The sequence below is a fragment of the Ovis aries genome, chromosome 3 (genome assembly GCF_016772045.2).
Source record: "Ovis aries strain OAR_USU_Benz2616 breed Rambouillet chromosome 3, ARS-UI_Ramb_v3.0, whole genome shotgun sequence".
Taxonomy (NCBI): Eukaryota; Metazoa; Chordata; class Mammalia; order Artiodactyla; family Bovidae; genus Ovis; species Ovis aries.
In genome coordinates this window covers 112662411-112674572 of record NC_056056.1, presented here as the reverse complement: position 1 = coordinate 112674572, position 12162 = coordinate 112662411, and the positions used below count along the sequence as shown (strand labels likewise).

General features: G+C 41.1%; 1 protein-coding gene and 1 non-coding gene across 3 annotated transcripts in view; one reads left to right on the top strand and one right to left on the bottom strand.

The window, feature by feature from the left end:
- Positions 1-12162, bottom strand: part of ZDHHC17 (zinc finger DHHC-type palmitoyltransferase 17) — a 99821-nt gene that overhangs the window by 81520 nt on the left and 6139 nt on the right. The window lies entirely within an intron of this gene.
- TRNAH-GUG (transfer RNA histidin (anticodon GUG)) lies at positions 5310-5381 on the top strand. The gene has a single exon. It is a non-coding gene; the product is annotated as a tRNA-His (tRNA).

Genomic DNA, 12162 nt, shown 5'->3' with positions numbered 1-12162 from the left:
AAATCAAACCCCTTATGATTATACAATGGAAGTGACAAACAGATTCAAGGGATCAGATCTGATAGAGTGCCGGAGGAACTATGGATGGAGGTTCGTGACACTGTACAACAGACTCCATAATATGTGTTTATCCACATGCCTGGGTGGATAGCTAACAAACGAATTATTAAGTGTGTGCAATCTAGTTAACTTTTAAAGAATGCTAGACCTATTAAATTCATTTAAAAGACAGATGGAGGCAGCACTGACCAAAGAATCCTCTGTGGCACAGTACTTTATCACCCCCCAGATACAGATGCTTTTATAAGTGCTCTTTAAGAAAAGGTGCTCCCAGAACTGGTTCAATGGTAGAGCGTCTCTGAAAGAACGAACATGCAGAGTAAGTTCAGGAATGCTCAGAAAGAACGTAAGGGCAGGGACTTGTCCTATCATTAATTACAACAGATCAGAAAGCAAGCCAGTGGAAACTAGGAGCGCTGCAGTACCAGGGCAGTGGGGAAAGCTGGAAGAGTGAGACCTGGGATCAGGAAGGAAAGGCGTGTTATTCAGCAAACGGTTGTGCATGCACGCTCAGTCATGCCCAACTCTTTGCGATCCCATTAGGCTCCTCTGTTCACGGAATTTTCTGGGCAAGAATACTGGATTGGGTCGCTATTTCCTTCTCAAGGGGATCTTCCCAACCCAGGGACCGAACCCATGTCTCTCGTGTCTTCTGCAACGGCAGGCAGATTCTTCACTACTGTGCCACCTGGGATCCCCTAGAACATCTGACTGAGTAAATGGTATAAGCGGACAAACCAGCCATTTAGGATTTTTAAAAAAGAAATTCAACAAGCTCCAACACAAAACGGTGATGTCTGTGACAGGAAAACGCCAACAAATACAGCCAAGGATATAGTCTGTTTAATGGCAGATGATGCTGAAACCTGTCTGAAAAGGCAGTGCCACACAAAGCAGAATTCAGAGCAGCATGCTCCCAGGGGGAAGCTTCCCGGTCAGGAACATACTCCCTGAGAACACCCAGGGAGATGGCGACACCACTCTCCGAGTGAGAGAAGCACGCACCCGCCTGTTCGCAGGGCGTCTCGCTGCCCTTCTGGACGCTCCCATCCTGGACACACGACCATGTGTTTGCTGCTTACCAGGTCCAAGCAGTAACTTGTTCAAAAGAGCTCTAGGGCTTTCCTGAGTGATCAATGCAAGACCAGGGGAGCTGCAGACCAACTCCCCAGGCTTCCCAGATAAGTGGCGATCAGGCCTCAGGACCAGGCCTCAGTCTGCCTAAGGAGTCCTCCTCTAAGATTTCCATCTCATTCCTCACATTAGACAACTTCCAATCGGATTAAAGATTTAAATGTAAGAATATCAGTAATAATCGTTCTAATAGTTAAAAAAAAAAGCTCTGAGAAAAGCATAAGTAACGACACATTTGAAAAATGGGCAAAGAATACGAAGATAATTCAAAGAGGGCAAAACACAATGGCAAATACACTATGAAAAGACACTATAATTCTCAGTTACTATCAATGTATTTCCAAACTAAGAGAGAGAAAGAAAGAGAGAGAACTGGAGCAGAGAATCAATTCAATGAACTCCTACGGCACATACATGTTACCTACAACACGCGTGTTCCCTGCCTGCCTTTGGGGCACTAACTCATATACGTGGGTGCACTAGGAAACCAGCAGGGCCTCACCATGTGCGAACGCCAGGGCTTCACTGTACGCTGATGAGCTGCACTGTGCAAATGTCTGCTGTCGGGTGTCACCGTAACGGGGTGACCTGAATCAAGAAGCCAACTGTATTTAATTATATAATCTGGAGCTGCTCAAATTTATTTCTATAAGATGTATAGAACAATACCAAGGGTTACTGACAAGAAGCACCAAGGAAAGAACATCTCTATGCATAATTGACTTATTTTTAACGCCTAACCAAAACTGATGAGCCAAATGTGAGACCTTCTTAGAACCTAGGTAGTGATGAACGAAATTCTAGGAGTATCATAAGGATTTTTTTTTAAAAGATTAAACAATGAAAGGACAGCACAAGCATAAAACATACAAACAAGTGAACAGTGAAGGATAAAGAAAAGTAATAGCCACCACAAAATTATAAAATAACTTTCTTCTAAAAATATATCTAATTAACAGTGCCACTCAAGACAGAATTTCTCACTCATCCATTTGATGCACCCTCTTTAAGGGAAGACTGGACAAAAATGATTTGGTAGTACAATGGAAAGAGCTCACATCAATTCTTCAGTTAGAGGCCTCTTACATAGTGTGATCCGCTGTGGCCCCTGACCCCCGGTTAAGAGAAAACGACTTTCACTTTTGAAAACAGACCAACTGGAGGTATAAGTTCTCTTTACGCTGCAGAACCACCACTGTCTCAAACTTGCTTTGCTTGCTTCCAACAGATTTTACACGAGGAGAATATTTATCAGCTTCTATAAAAAGCTGATTTTCACTTCATTTCCTTCTAGCATTAATCTATATTTAAACACATGTATATAACAATATACATAAATCTGCATTTTTTTCCTTCCACAGACATTTGATAAACAAATGCCAACATGTGTATTTTTCTCCCTCTCTTAAAAAAAAGCAACTTTATTTTTAGGATTTTTATTTAGGATAGTTTAAGATTTACAAAACCAACGAAGAGTCCCCATATTTCTCCCACACACCCAGTTTCCACTATTACTAACACCTAACATTACTATGGTACAGTTGTTCTAATTCAATCAACATTACCATTAATTGAGGTCCATATTTTATTCAGATTGTCTTAATTTTTAGGCAATGTCCTTTTTCTGTCCCAGGATTCTGTCTAGGGTGTCACATTAAAGTTGTCACGGCTCCCTAGGCTGTTCTTGGGTATGACAATCTCTCAAACTTTCCTTATTCTTGATGACCTTGATGAGTATGTGTTTTGTTTTAGGGCTTTCCTCATAGCTCAGCTGGTGAAGAATCCGCCTACAATGCAGGAGACCCTGGTTCAATTCCTGGGTCGAGAAGATCTGCTGGGGAAGGGATATGCCACCTGCTCCAGGGTTCTTGGGCTTCCCCTGTGGCTCAGCTGGTGAAGAGTCACCTGCAACGTGGGAGGCCTGGGTTCCGTCCCTGGGATGGGAAGGTCCCCTGGAGAAGGGAAAAAGGCTACCCACTCCAGGATTCTGGCCCTGAGAATTCCACAGACTGTATAATCTATGGGGTCGCAAAGAGTCGGACACAACTGAGCAACTCTGACTTTCTTTCACTTTCATGTGTTTTTAAAATGTCTTAGCTTTTAATGCAGAGAAGGCAGTGGCACCCCACTCCAGTACTCTCGCCTGGAAAATCCCATGGACAGAGGAGCCTGGTGGGCTACAGTCCATGGGATCATGAAGAGTTGGACACGACTGAGAGACTTCACTTTCACTTTTCACTTCCATGCACTGGAGAAGGAAATGGCAACCCACTCCAGTGTTCTTGCCTGGAGAACCCCAGGGACGGGGGAGCCTGGTAGGCTGCCATCTATGGGGTCGCACAGAGTCAGACACGACTGAAGCGACTTAGCAGCAGCAGCTTTTAATATAACCTAATTTTGTAAACTTCCTTCAATAGTGCTATATAATCTTTATTTGCCCAAATATTTATATATCTTTATGTCGTCTGTAATCACAGTATTCATTTATTTTATACTCTTCCCTTTACATTTTCTCTTAGAATGACTATTATTAAAAAGACAAGATATAACAAACGTCGGAGACAATGGGAAAAAAGAAGACCCTTGCATACTGTTGATGGGACTGTAAACTGAAACAATCACTTATGGAAAATAGTATGGAGATTCCTCAAAAACTTAAGACTGGAATTACCACGTGACTACACTATACTTAGACTGACCAGGTTAATTTTGGAGGAATCTGATGGGTAAGAAATTGTATCTTGTTTTCATCTGCATTTCCCTGAAGCAAACTGAGAAAAAATTTATCTAGAATATCGATCCTGCTGAATAGTCACCAAGTCAACCACTGGATGTAGCAATATAGATTTCCTGTTACTTTGACAAGGTAGGGGCACACACCAGACCACAACTGATTAAGGAGAAGATGGAAGGAAAGAGGGACAGCAAGTACAGGCAAATCTTTGGAGTTTTGATACAAGGAACAGCAAAGAAGTAGGGCAGTAGGCAGAAAAGAAGTGGAATCAAAGGAAAACACAGTTTGGGTTTTCAGATTTTTTTTAGGATGGGTGAAATGACTGCTAGCAGAAATGATCTGGTAAGAGTCAGAAACTGATGAGGTAGAAGTAGGAACAGAGAACTGCTGGAGAGACGCCGTAAGTGGGCATGAGAGGACAGAAATTATCGTAGACGAACATATGCAGTACTTCTGTACTAAAAAACACAGAACACTGATGAGAAATCACAGAAGATCTAAATAAATAGGCAGACGTACCATATTTATGGACTGGAAGACTAGAAACGGTTAAGACATCAATTTCCCCCACACGGATAGATAAATTTAAGGCAAGTTATATCAAAATCCCAGCAAGATGTTCTGTATGTATATATAATACTATTCTATTAATAAAACTTATATGCAGGGCTTCCCAGGTGGGAGTCTCTGAGTTGGGAAGATTCCCTGGAGGAGGAAATAGCAACCCACTCCAGTATTCCTGCCAGGAAAACCCCATGGACAGAGGAGCCTGGTGGGCTACAGTCTATGGGGTCGCAGCGAGCCGGACACCACTGAGTGCATACCCAAAATTTATATGGCAAGGCAGCTAAAACAGCTAAGATAATTTCAAAAATTAAAAAAGGAACTGCACAAAGCAGCAGCCTGTTCAAGACCTAGTGCATAGCTCCAACAATCAAGACTGTGTAGTGCTGGGTGAGAGATAGATACATACATCAATGAAACAGGATCCAGAACCCAGAAATGAAAACATACAAATATGCTCTCCTGATTTCTGACAATAACATAAAAGCAATTCAATGGAAGGATGATAAACTTTTCAATAAATGGTGCTAGAGCAGCTGGACATTTATGGGGCGTGGCGGGGGGGCGGGGGGGGGGGCGGGAATGTTCAACCTAATTTTCACATTTCATACAAAAAAAAACTCAAAATTGATCCTGAACTTAAACATAAATGTTACAAGTAAAACCATAAACTGTCTGAACAAGGAAAAAAAAAAAAAACTCTTGGATCTATTGCTAGGCAAAGAGAACTTAACATCAAAAGCACAATCCATAAAAGGAAAAATTTATAAACTGAAATTAATCAGAATTTAAATATATATATGGTCTCAGTGAGTCTTCCCTGGTGGCTCAGATGGTAAAGCGTCTGCTTGTGATGCAGGAGACCTGGGTTCGATCCCTGGGTTGGGAAGATCCCCTAGAGAAGGAAGCGGCAACCCACTCCGGTACTCTTGCCTGGAAAATCCCATGGACGGAGGAGCCTCGTAGGCTACAGTCCATGAGGTCGCAAAGAGTCGGACACGATTGAACGACTTCACTTTCACTTTCACTTCACGGTCTCAGAAAGACCCAGTTATGGCTACCCTGGTGGTTCAGATGGTAAAGGATTTGCCTGCGATGCAGGAGACCAGGGTTCAATCCCTGGGTCAGGAAGATCCCCTGGAGAAGGGAATGGCAACCCACTCCAGTATTCTTGCCTGGAGAATCCCTCGTGGGCTACAGTCCATGCGGTCACAAAGAGTCGGACACGACTGAGTGACTTCCACTGTCAAGTTTAATCAACTTTCACAAACAAGCTACAGGCTGAGAGAAAATATTTGCAAACCGTAACAAAAGACTAGGGCCTAGGGTATTAAAAACAAAAAACAAACTTCTCAAAACTCAACAGTAAAACAATTTTTAAAAAACTGGAAAGGGACACTGTTACGGCTGAACTGTGTCCCCCCAAATCCATCTGCGGAAGCCCGAACAGGTCAAGTTAAAACGACGTCATCAAGGCGGGCCCTAATCCAGCGTGACTGGCGTCCCGTCAGTCGCTCAGTCGCACCCGCCTCTGCGACACCGTGAACTGTAGGCTCCTCTGTCCATGATCCCACGGACATGCCAGGCTCCGCTGCCCATGAGACTCTCCAGGGAGGATACTGGAATAGGTATTTCCTACTCCAGGGAGAAAATCTGGACATGCCGACACCAGAGATACGTATACACTCAGAAACAGACACGCGGAGGACACAGCAAGAGGGCTGCCATCTGCTAAGCAGAGTGACACCTCAGAAGAAACCACACCTGCCAACCTTGTTCCTGGATTCCTTGCTTCCAGAACTAAATAAAGGAGAAAATAAATTTCCATCATTTAGGACATTTCATATGTGATATTTTGCCATGGTGGCTCTAGCAAACTCACACAAAGAAATACTTAACTCAGGAAGATACAGATGGCAAATAAGCACTTTGAAAACAAAGTCAGCATCATTAGCTGTTAGGGAAACGTAAATTAACAACATAATGACTTACCATCACATACCTATTAAAATGGGCTAAAATTAAAAAGTGACCACACCAAATGCTGGAAAGGAGGCAGAGAGATCAGATTACTCATACACCACTGAGTTGGTTGGAATGTAAAACGTACAGCCACTCCAGAAAACAGTGACAGTTTCTTAAAAATTTTAACATACAACTATCATATGGCCCAGTAACAGTACTCTTACGTATTTATCCTAGGGAAATGAAAAACTCAACGTTTACACGGGATCTTTACACAAACACTTAAAGCAGCTTTATTTATAATAACCCCAAACTGGAAACAATGCGGATGTATATCCACATCCTACCCAGTAAGAAGCAATGAACTACTGATACATGCTAAAACCTGGATGAATCTCCAAACTGTTATGCTAAATGAAAAAAGCCAGTCTCACAGGGATTTCATTTAAAAAACATTCTTTACATTACAAAATTATAGAAATGGGAGAATAGGTTGGTATGGGTATACAAAGGCAATATGAAAGATCTTTCTGGTGATAAAAAATATCCTGTAACTTCAATGATTCTATATCAACTTCTCGGATTCGATATGATAATTTTGCAAGGTGTTACCATTTGAAAAACCTATATAAAAGGGTACACAGAATCTCTCTGCATTTTTTCTTGCAACAAGATGTGAATCTATAATTATGTCCATGTAAAAATTTTTTAATTCAAAGAAAATCATTAACTTAAAACGTTTAAAATGTGTAATTTATAAATACAATATGCCTCAATAAAAATAGCTATGTGGTTAAAAAAAACAGCTTTAAAGGATATAAATTAAAACAAAAACTATACAGACCAGTGTTGTCCCACAGAACTTTCTGCAATTACTGATACATTCTATATTTCTGCGCTATCTATAATAGTAGTCACTAGCCACACGTGGCTAATAAAACACTGAAAATGTGACTAATATAACTGAAAAACTCAAATTTTTATTTTACTCATTTTAATCAGTTTAAATAGCCACAGGCCATCATTGGTGGCTGCCAGGCTGGATAAGGCAGATCTAGACATTTTATAATGGGAAAGGTCATTATGTGCTAAGATGAAACTATGGCAAACGTGTCTTCAGAAAAAAGTGTGAATTTTATAGCACTGTATGATACCAGTAGGGTTTCCCGGGGAGCGCAGAGGTAAAGAGTCCATCTGCCGACGCAGGAGATGTAAAAGTCACGGGTACAGAGTCAGGGAGGTCCGCTGGAGGAGGGAACGGCAACCCACTTCAGTATTCTTGCCTGGGAAATCCCACAGTCAAAGGAGCCGGGTGGGCTACAGTCCACGGGATTGCAGAGTTGGACTCTGCAACTAAGCAATAACATTCAGTTATCCTCAGGAAAAAGGAGACAAGTAAGAAAATAACAAGTATTATATCAAGTGTTAAATCGAAAGCAAAACTTCCTTAGAAAATAATGTCTACATTTTATTCATGGTTATAAAAATTACAGAATTATGAATGAAGACTAATGCATATTTTTAATTACAGTGAAGGGAGATAAAATCTCCAAGGCACAAACAGATTCAACAACGCTGAACAATTCTCTCTCTCATAATCCTGAACAGCAGAAAGAAAGGGAAGACCGTAAAACAAGTAACAGCTAACTCCGTGCCACGTGCTACTCTAAACTTTACTTAGAGGTAGGATTCCTCAGAATCAAAGACAATGTTGACTGTAATATGCACATTGTTGTCCACTGTTCAGTCATTAAATCATGTCTGACTCTGCCACCCAGCGGACTACAACATACCAAGCTGCCCTGTCCATCACCACCTCCCAGACTTTCCTCAAACTCATGTCCATTGAGTTGATGATGCCATCCAACCATCTCAATTCTGTTACCCCTTCTCCTGCCCTCCATCTTTCCTAGCATCAGGGTTGGCTATTCGATCAGAGGGCCGAAGTATTGGAGCTTCAGCTTCAGCATCAGTCCTTCCAGTTAATATTCAGGATTGATCTCCTTTAGGATTGACTGGTTTGATCTCCTTGCTGTCCAAGGGACTCTCCAAGAGTCTTCTCCAGCACCACAGTTCGAAAGCATCAATTCTTCAGTGCTCAACCTTCTTTATGGCCCAACTCTCACATCTGTACATGACTACTGGAAAAACCACAGTTTTGACTAGACGGACCTTTGTCAACAAAGTAATGTCTCTGCTTTTTAATACACTGTCTAGTTTTGTCACAGTTTTTCTTCCAAGGAGCAAGAGTCTTTTAACATCATAGGTGTGGTCACCATCTGCAGTGATTTTGGAGACCAGGAAAATAATATCTACCACTGTTTCCACTGTTTCCCCATGCATTTTGCCATGAAGTGAAGGCACCGGATGCCATGATCTTAAGTCTCTGAATGTTGAGTTTTAAGCCAGCTTTTTCACTCTCCTCTTCCACCTTCATCAAGAAGTTGTTTAATCTCTCTTTGCTTTTTGCCATAAGGGTAGCATTATCTGCATATCTGAGGTTGATATTTCTCCCAGAAATCTTGATTCCAGCTTGTGATGCACACACAAGATGCACATGGTACTGTAGTATTTAATACTGAAAAAAAATCCATGCGTAAGTAGATTCACACAGTTCAAGCCCATGTGTTCAAGGATCAACTGTACATGACATTATGATAAAGGGATAACTATGGAAACAGCAAAAAGATCAGAGGTTGCCAGAGTTAGCAGAGAGAGAGAGGGATGAGTAGACAGAACACAGAGCATTTTCAGGATAATGGAACTATTCTGTATGATACTGTAATAGTAGATACATGTCATTATTCATTTGTCAAAACCCATATTAAAACCTAGAAGAGAACCGGAAGTAAAGTACAGATTTTGGATGATAATGATGGGTCAATGCAGGTTCAATGACTGTAACAAACATGCCACCTCCAGTGCAAGTTGTTGACCCCTGGTATATGGGAACTCTCTGTACTTTCTGCTCTATGTTGCTGCGAACCGGAAACTACTCTAAAAATTAATCTATTAAAAAATTTTTTTATAATATCAAGGACATTTGCTATCACAGCCAGCTATTCAATCAACTCTGTATCATCACTATCACAAGCTGCTGCACAATACTAAAGGGGCAACTGGATTTAAGCAGCTTAAAAGTGAAAGTGAAGTCACTCAGTCGTGTCCAACTCTTTGTGACCCCGTGGACTCTAGTCCACCAGGGTCCTCTGTCCATGGGATTCTCCATGCAAGAATACTGGAGTGGGTTGCCATTTCCTTCTCTAGGGCATCTTCCCAACCCAGAGAGGAACCCAGGTCTCCTGCATTGCAGGCAGACACTTTAACCTCTGAGCCACCAGGGAAGCCCTGAATTCAAGTTCAGTTCTGCTACTTACCACCAAGTTACCCTCTCTATGCCTCGATCCTCTCCTTTGTAAGAAGGTGTGGGAATTAAATGAATGAACATATATGCAAAACTGCTCAGGACAGTGGCCAGCTCATAGTTATAATTTGATAACTGTTAGCAATTACACTTGTGATTATCAGAAGACTGAGGAAATAACAAGAAAAGCACACAGTACAATGCCTTATACCTTAAATCTCAAATTAGCATCCTTCTTCCTTCTTGTGCAAAAAAGAAAAACAAACAATAAAACTTTTCCCACATATCAAGTGTGTATCAGAGAGGGTAGGATAAAGTATGGGACTGTTTACAGTATCACCTCTGAAAGTTTTTCAAAACATACATACCACAAACCCAAATACTAAGTTAGAAACTTTGAAATGTGTATATGGAAGCATAAGTCCTCCATAAGGTTCTAATAAACACACACACACAGACACATACATTCTTATTTTACCCAACCCATCTCCCGGGCTGATGGGAGATGAAATTATTGCATACCAGCAGTGAATGGGGTTTAATGCACTGAACTATATATTTTAACATAAATTTCTTGGAGTTCTTACATATTATCTAGATCGGGGCTGGCAAATAGAGCCTATAATTCAAATCTGGCCCAGCACCTAAGTTTATATATAAAGTTTTATTGAAACACAGCACACTCATTCAATCCCATATTGCCTACAACTGCTTCCATACAATCACCACTGAGCTGAGTCGCTGCTCCAGAGACTACACGGTCCACAAACTTGAAAATACTTTCTATCTGGCCTTTACAGAGAATGTTTCCCAGTCGTAGTCTGGATTATTCATGCAGAATGCTATTCAGTAGCTCAACTAGAACATTTCCTGTTAACAATGAGTGCAGTGTAATTAGAGTCCCGAAGTACGTAGAAAACAAGAAGACTGGAACGAAGCAAAGAGACAGTTCTTCACATTAAGCGTGCAGAGCACAGAAACAGTTTCCCCGCAGCACTCCTTCTTTAAGGAAACTCTCCCTCCTCCGATCCCAAGCAAGAAACCTTGGCCAAGTTTACGCTCTCTCCTGCGGCCACAGGAGTGGGCACACAAACTAAGTCAGGAGGCCCTGCTTGCCCTTTCCAGTGCGGAAGGAGGAAAGACACGCAGTCCCTCTCTGATGGTCAGCCAAGGTTGTAGACACGATGCTGGCATCCATGTCCCCACTGCAGAGAACACAGAACCTACTCTGCATAAGGAGAAAATGAAGCTGAAAGGCATAGATGAGACGAGAGAGAAGACCGTCTTGGCGACATTCTCGGCTCACATTCCAGCTACCCTTGAGCCCAGCCCACGTGTGGGCTATGTGAATGAGGAAACCCCCTTTCTTGCCCAAGGAGATTTTAAGAAGGCTGGTGACATTCGCAGTCCAAGGACTCTAACTAACACGACAAGCAACTCCTTCAGGCACAGAACAGTGTGTTCCTTCACTCACTCACTCATCCATTCATTTATCTTCACGAGAATGAGAATAGTTCTGGCCACCAATCTGGTTCATCCTTCATCAAATCTTCCATAAATTAACAGATGTTCATAATTAGAAAGTTTTTCTAAAAAACTGAACGAGGGTACAGTAACTTCTCAACCATTAGTTATTATTTCTCAGTTGATTGTTCCTAGTATAACACAACTGAGAAAAAAACATAAGTTATCTGATATATATACAAAAAAACCCTTCAGGTATACTCATCCCTACTGTTTCCATCTCAACAATAATTGTTGATAATCAGAAAAATGAGTCTAAGACACTATAATATTCTGATTTGTCAAAGAAAGATTCTATCGTATTTAATATGTATTAACCCTAAAAAGTCAAAGTAACTCACTTGACAAATCTTCAACAACTGAGACAAAAACAAAAAATATTTTGTTAACCCTCTATAATTCAGGAAATTAAGTTTTTCATAATATCTCACAGAAAGCTCAAGTTTCACTCTACTTTCAAATTAGCTGCTTATAGCTAAGGAGAATTTAACAGAAGATATCATCCTACAAATGTATAGTTATTGCACTGGGTGAGAATTTTACCTGCATATTTTGTAAATACAAATACTGCCTTCAATCAATTTTTCAAATTCCACAGTTTAATCTATTTGATATTTTATTCTTAAATTACCTATCTGTAACAGAATCTAATCATAACATCCTTAAGCATTACATGCCTGTTGGGAGTTCTGTTAAAGGCACACTACATCAAGATGCCTTAACTGACTAACCAACCCTAAGACACCCTTAAAGATACTCTCTAGAGGAAAGGAGGTCCACAATGCATTTAAAAATGTTAACAAAATACACACACACA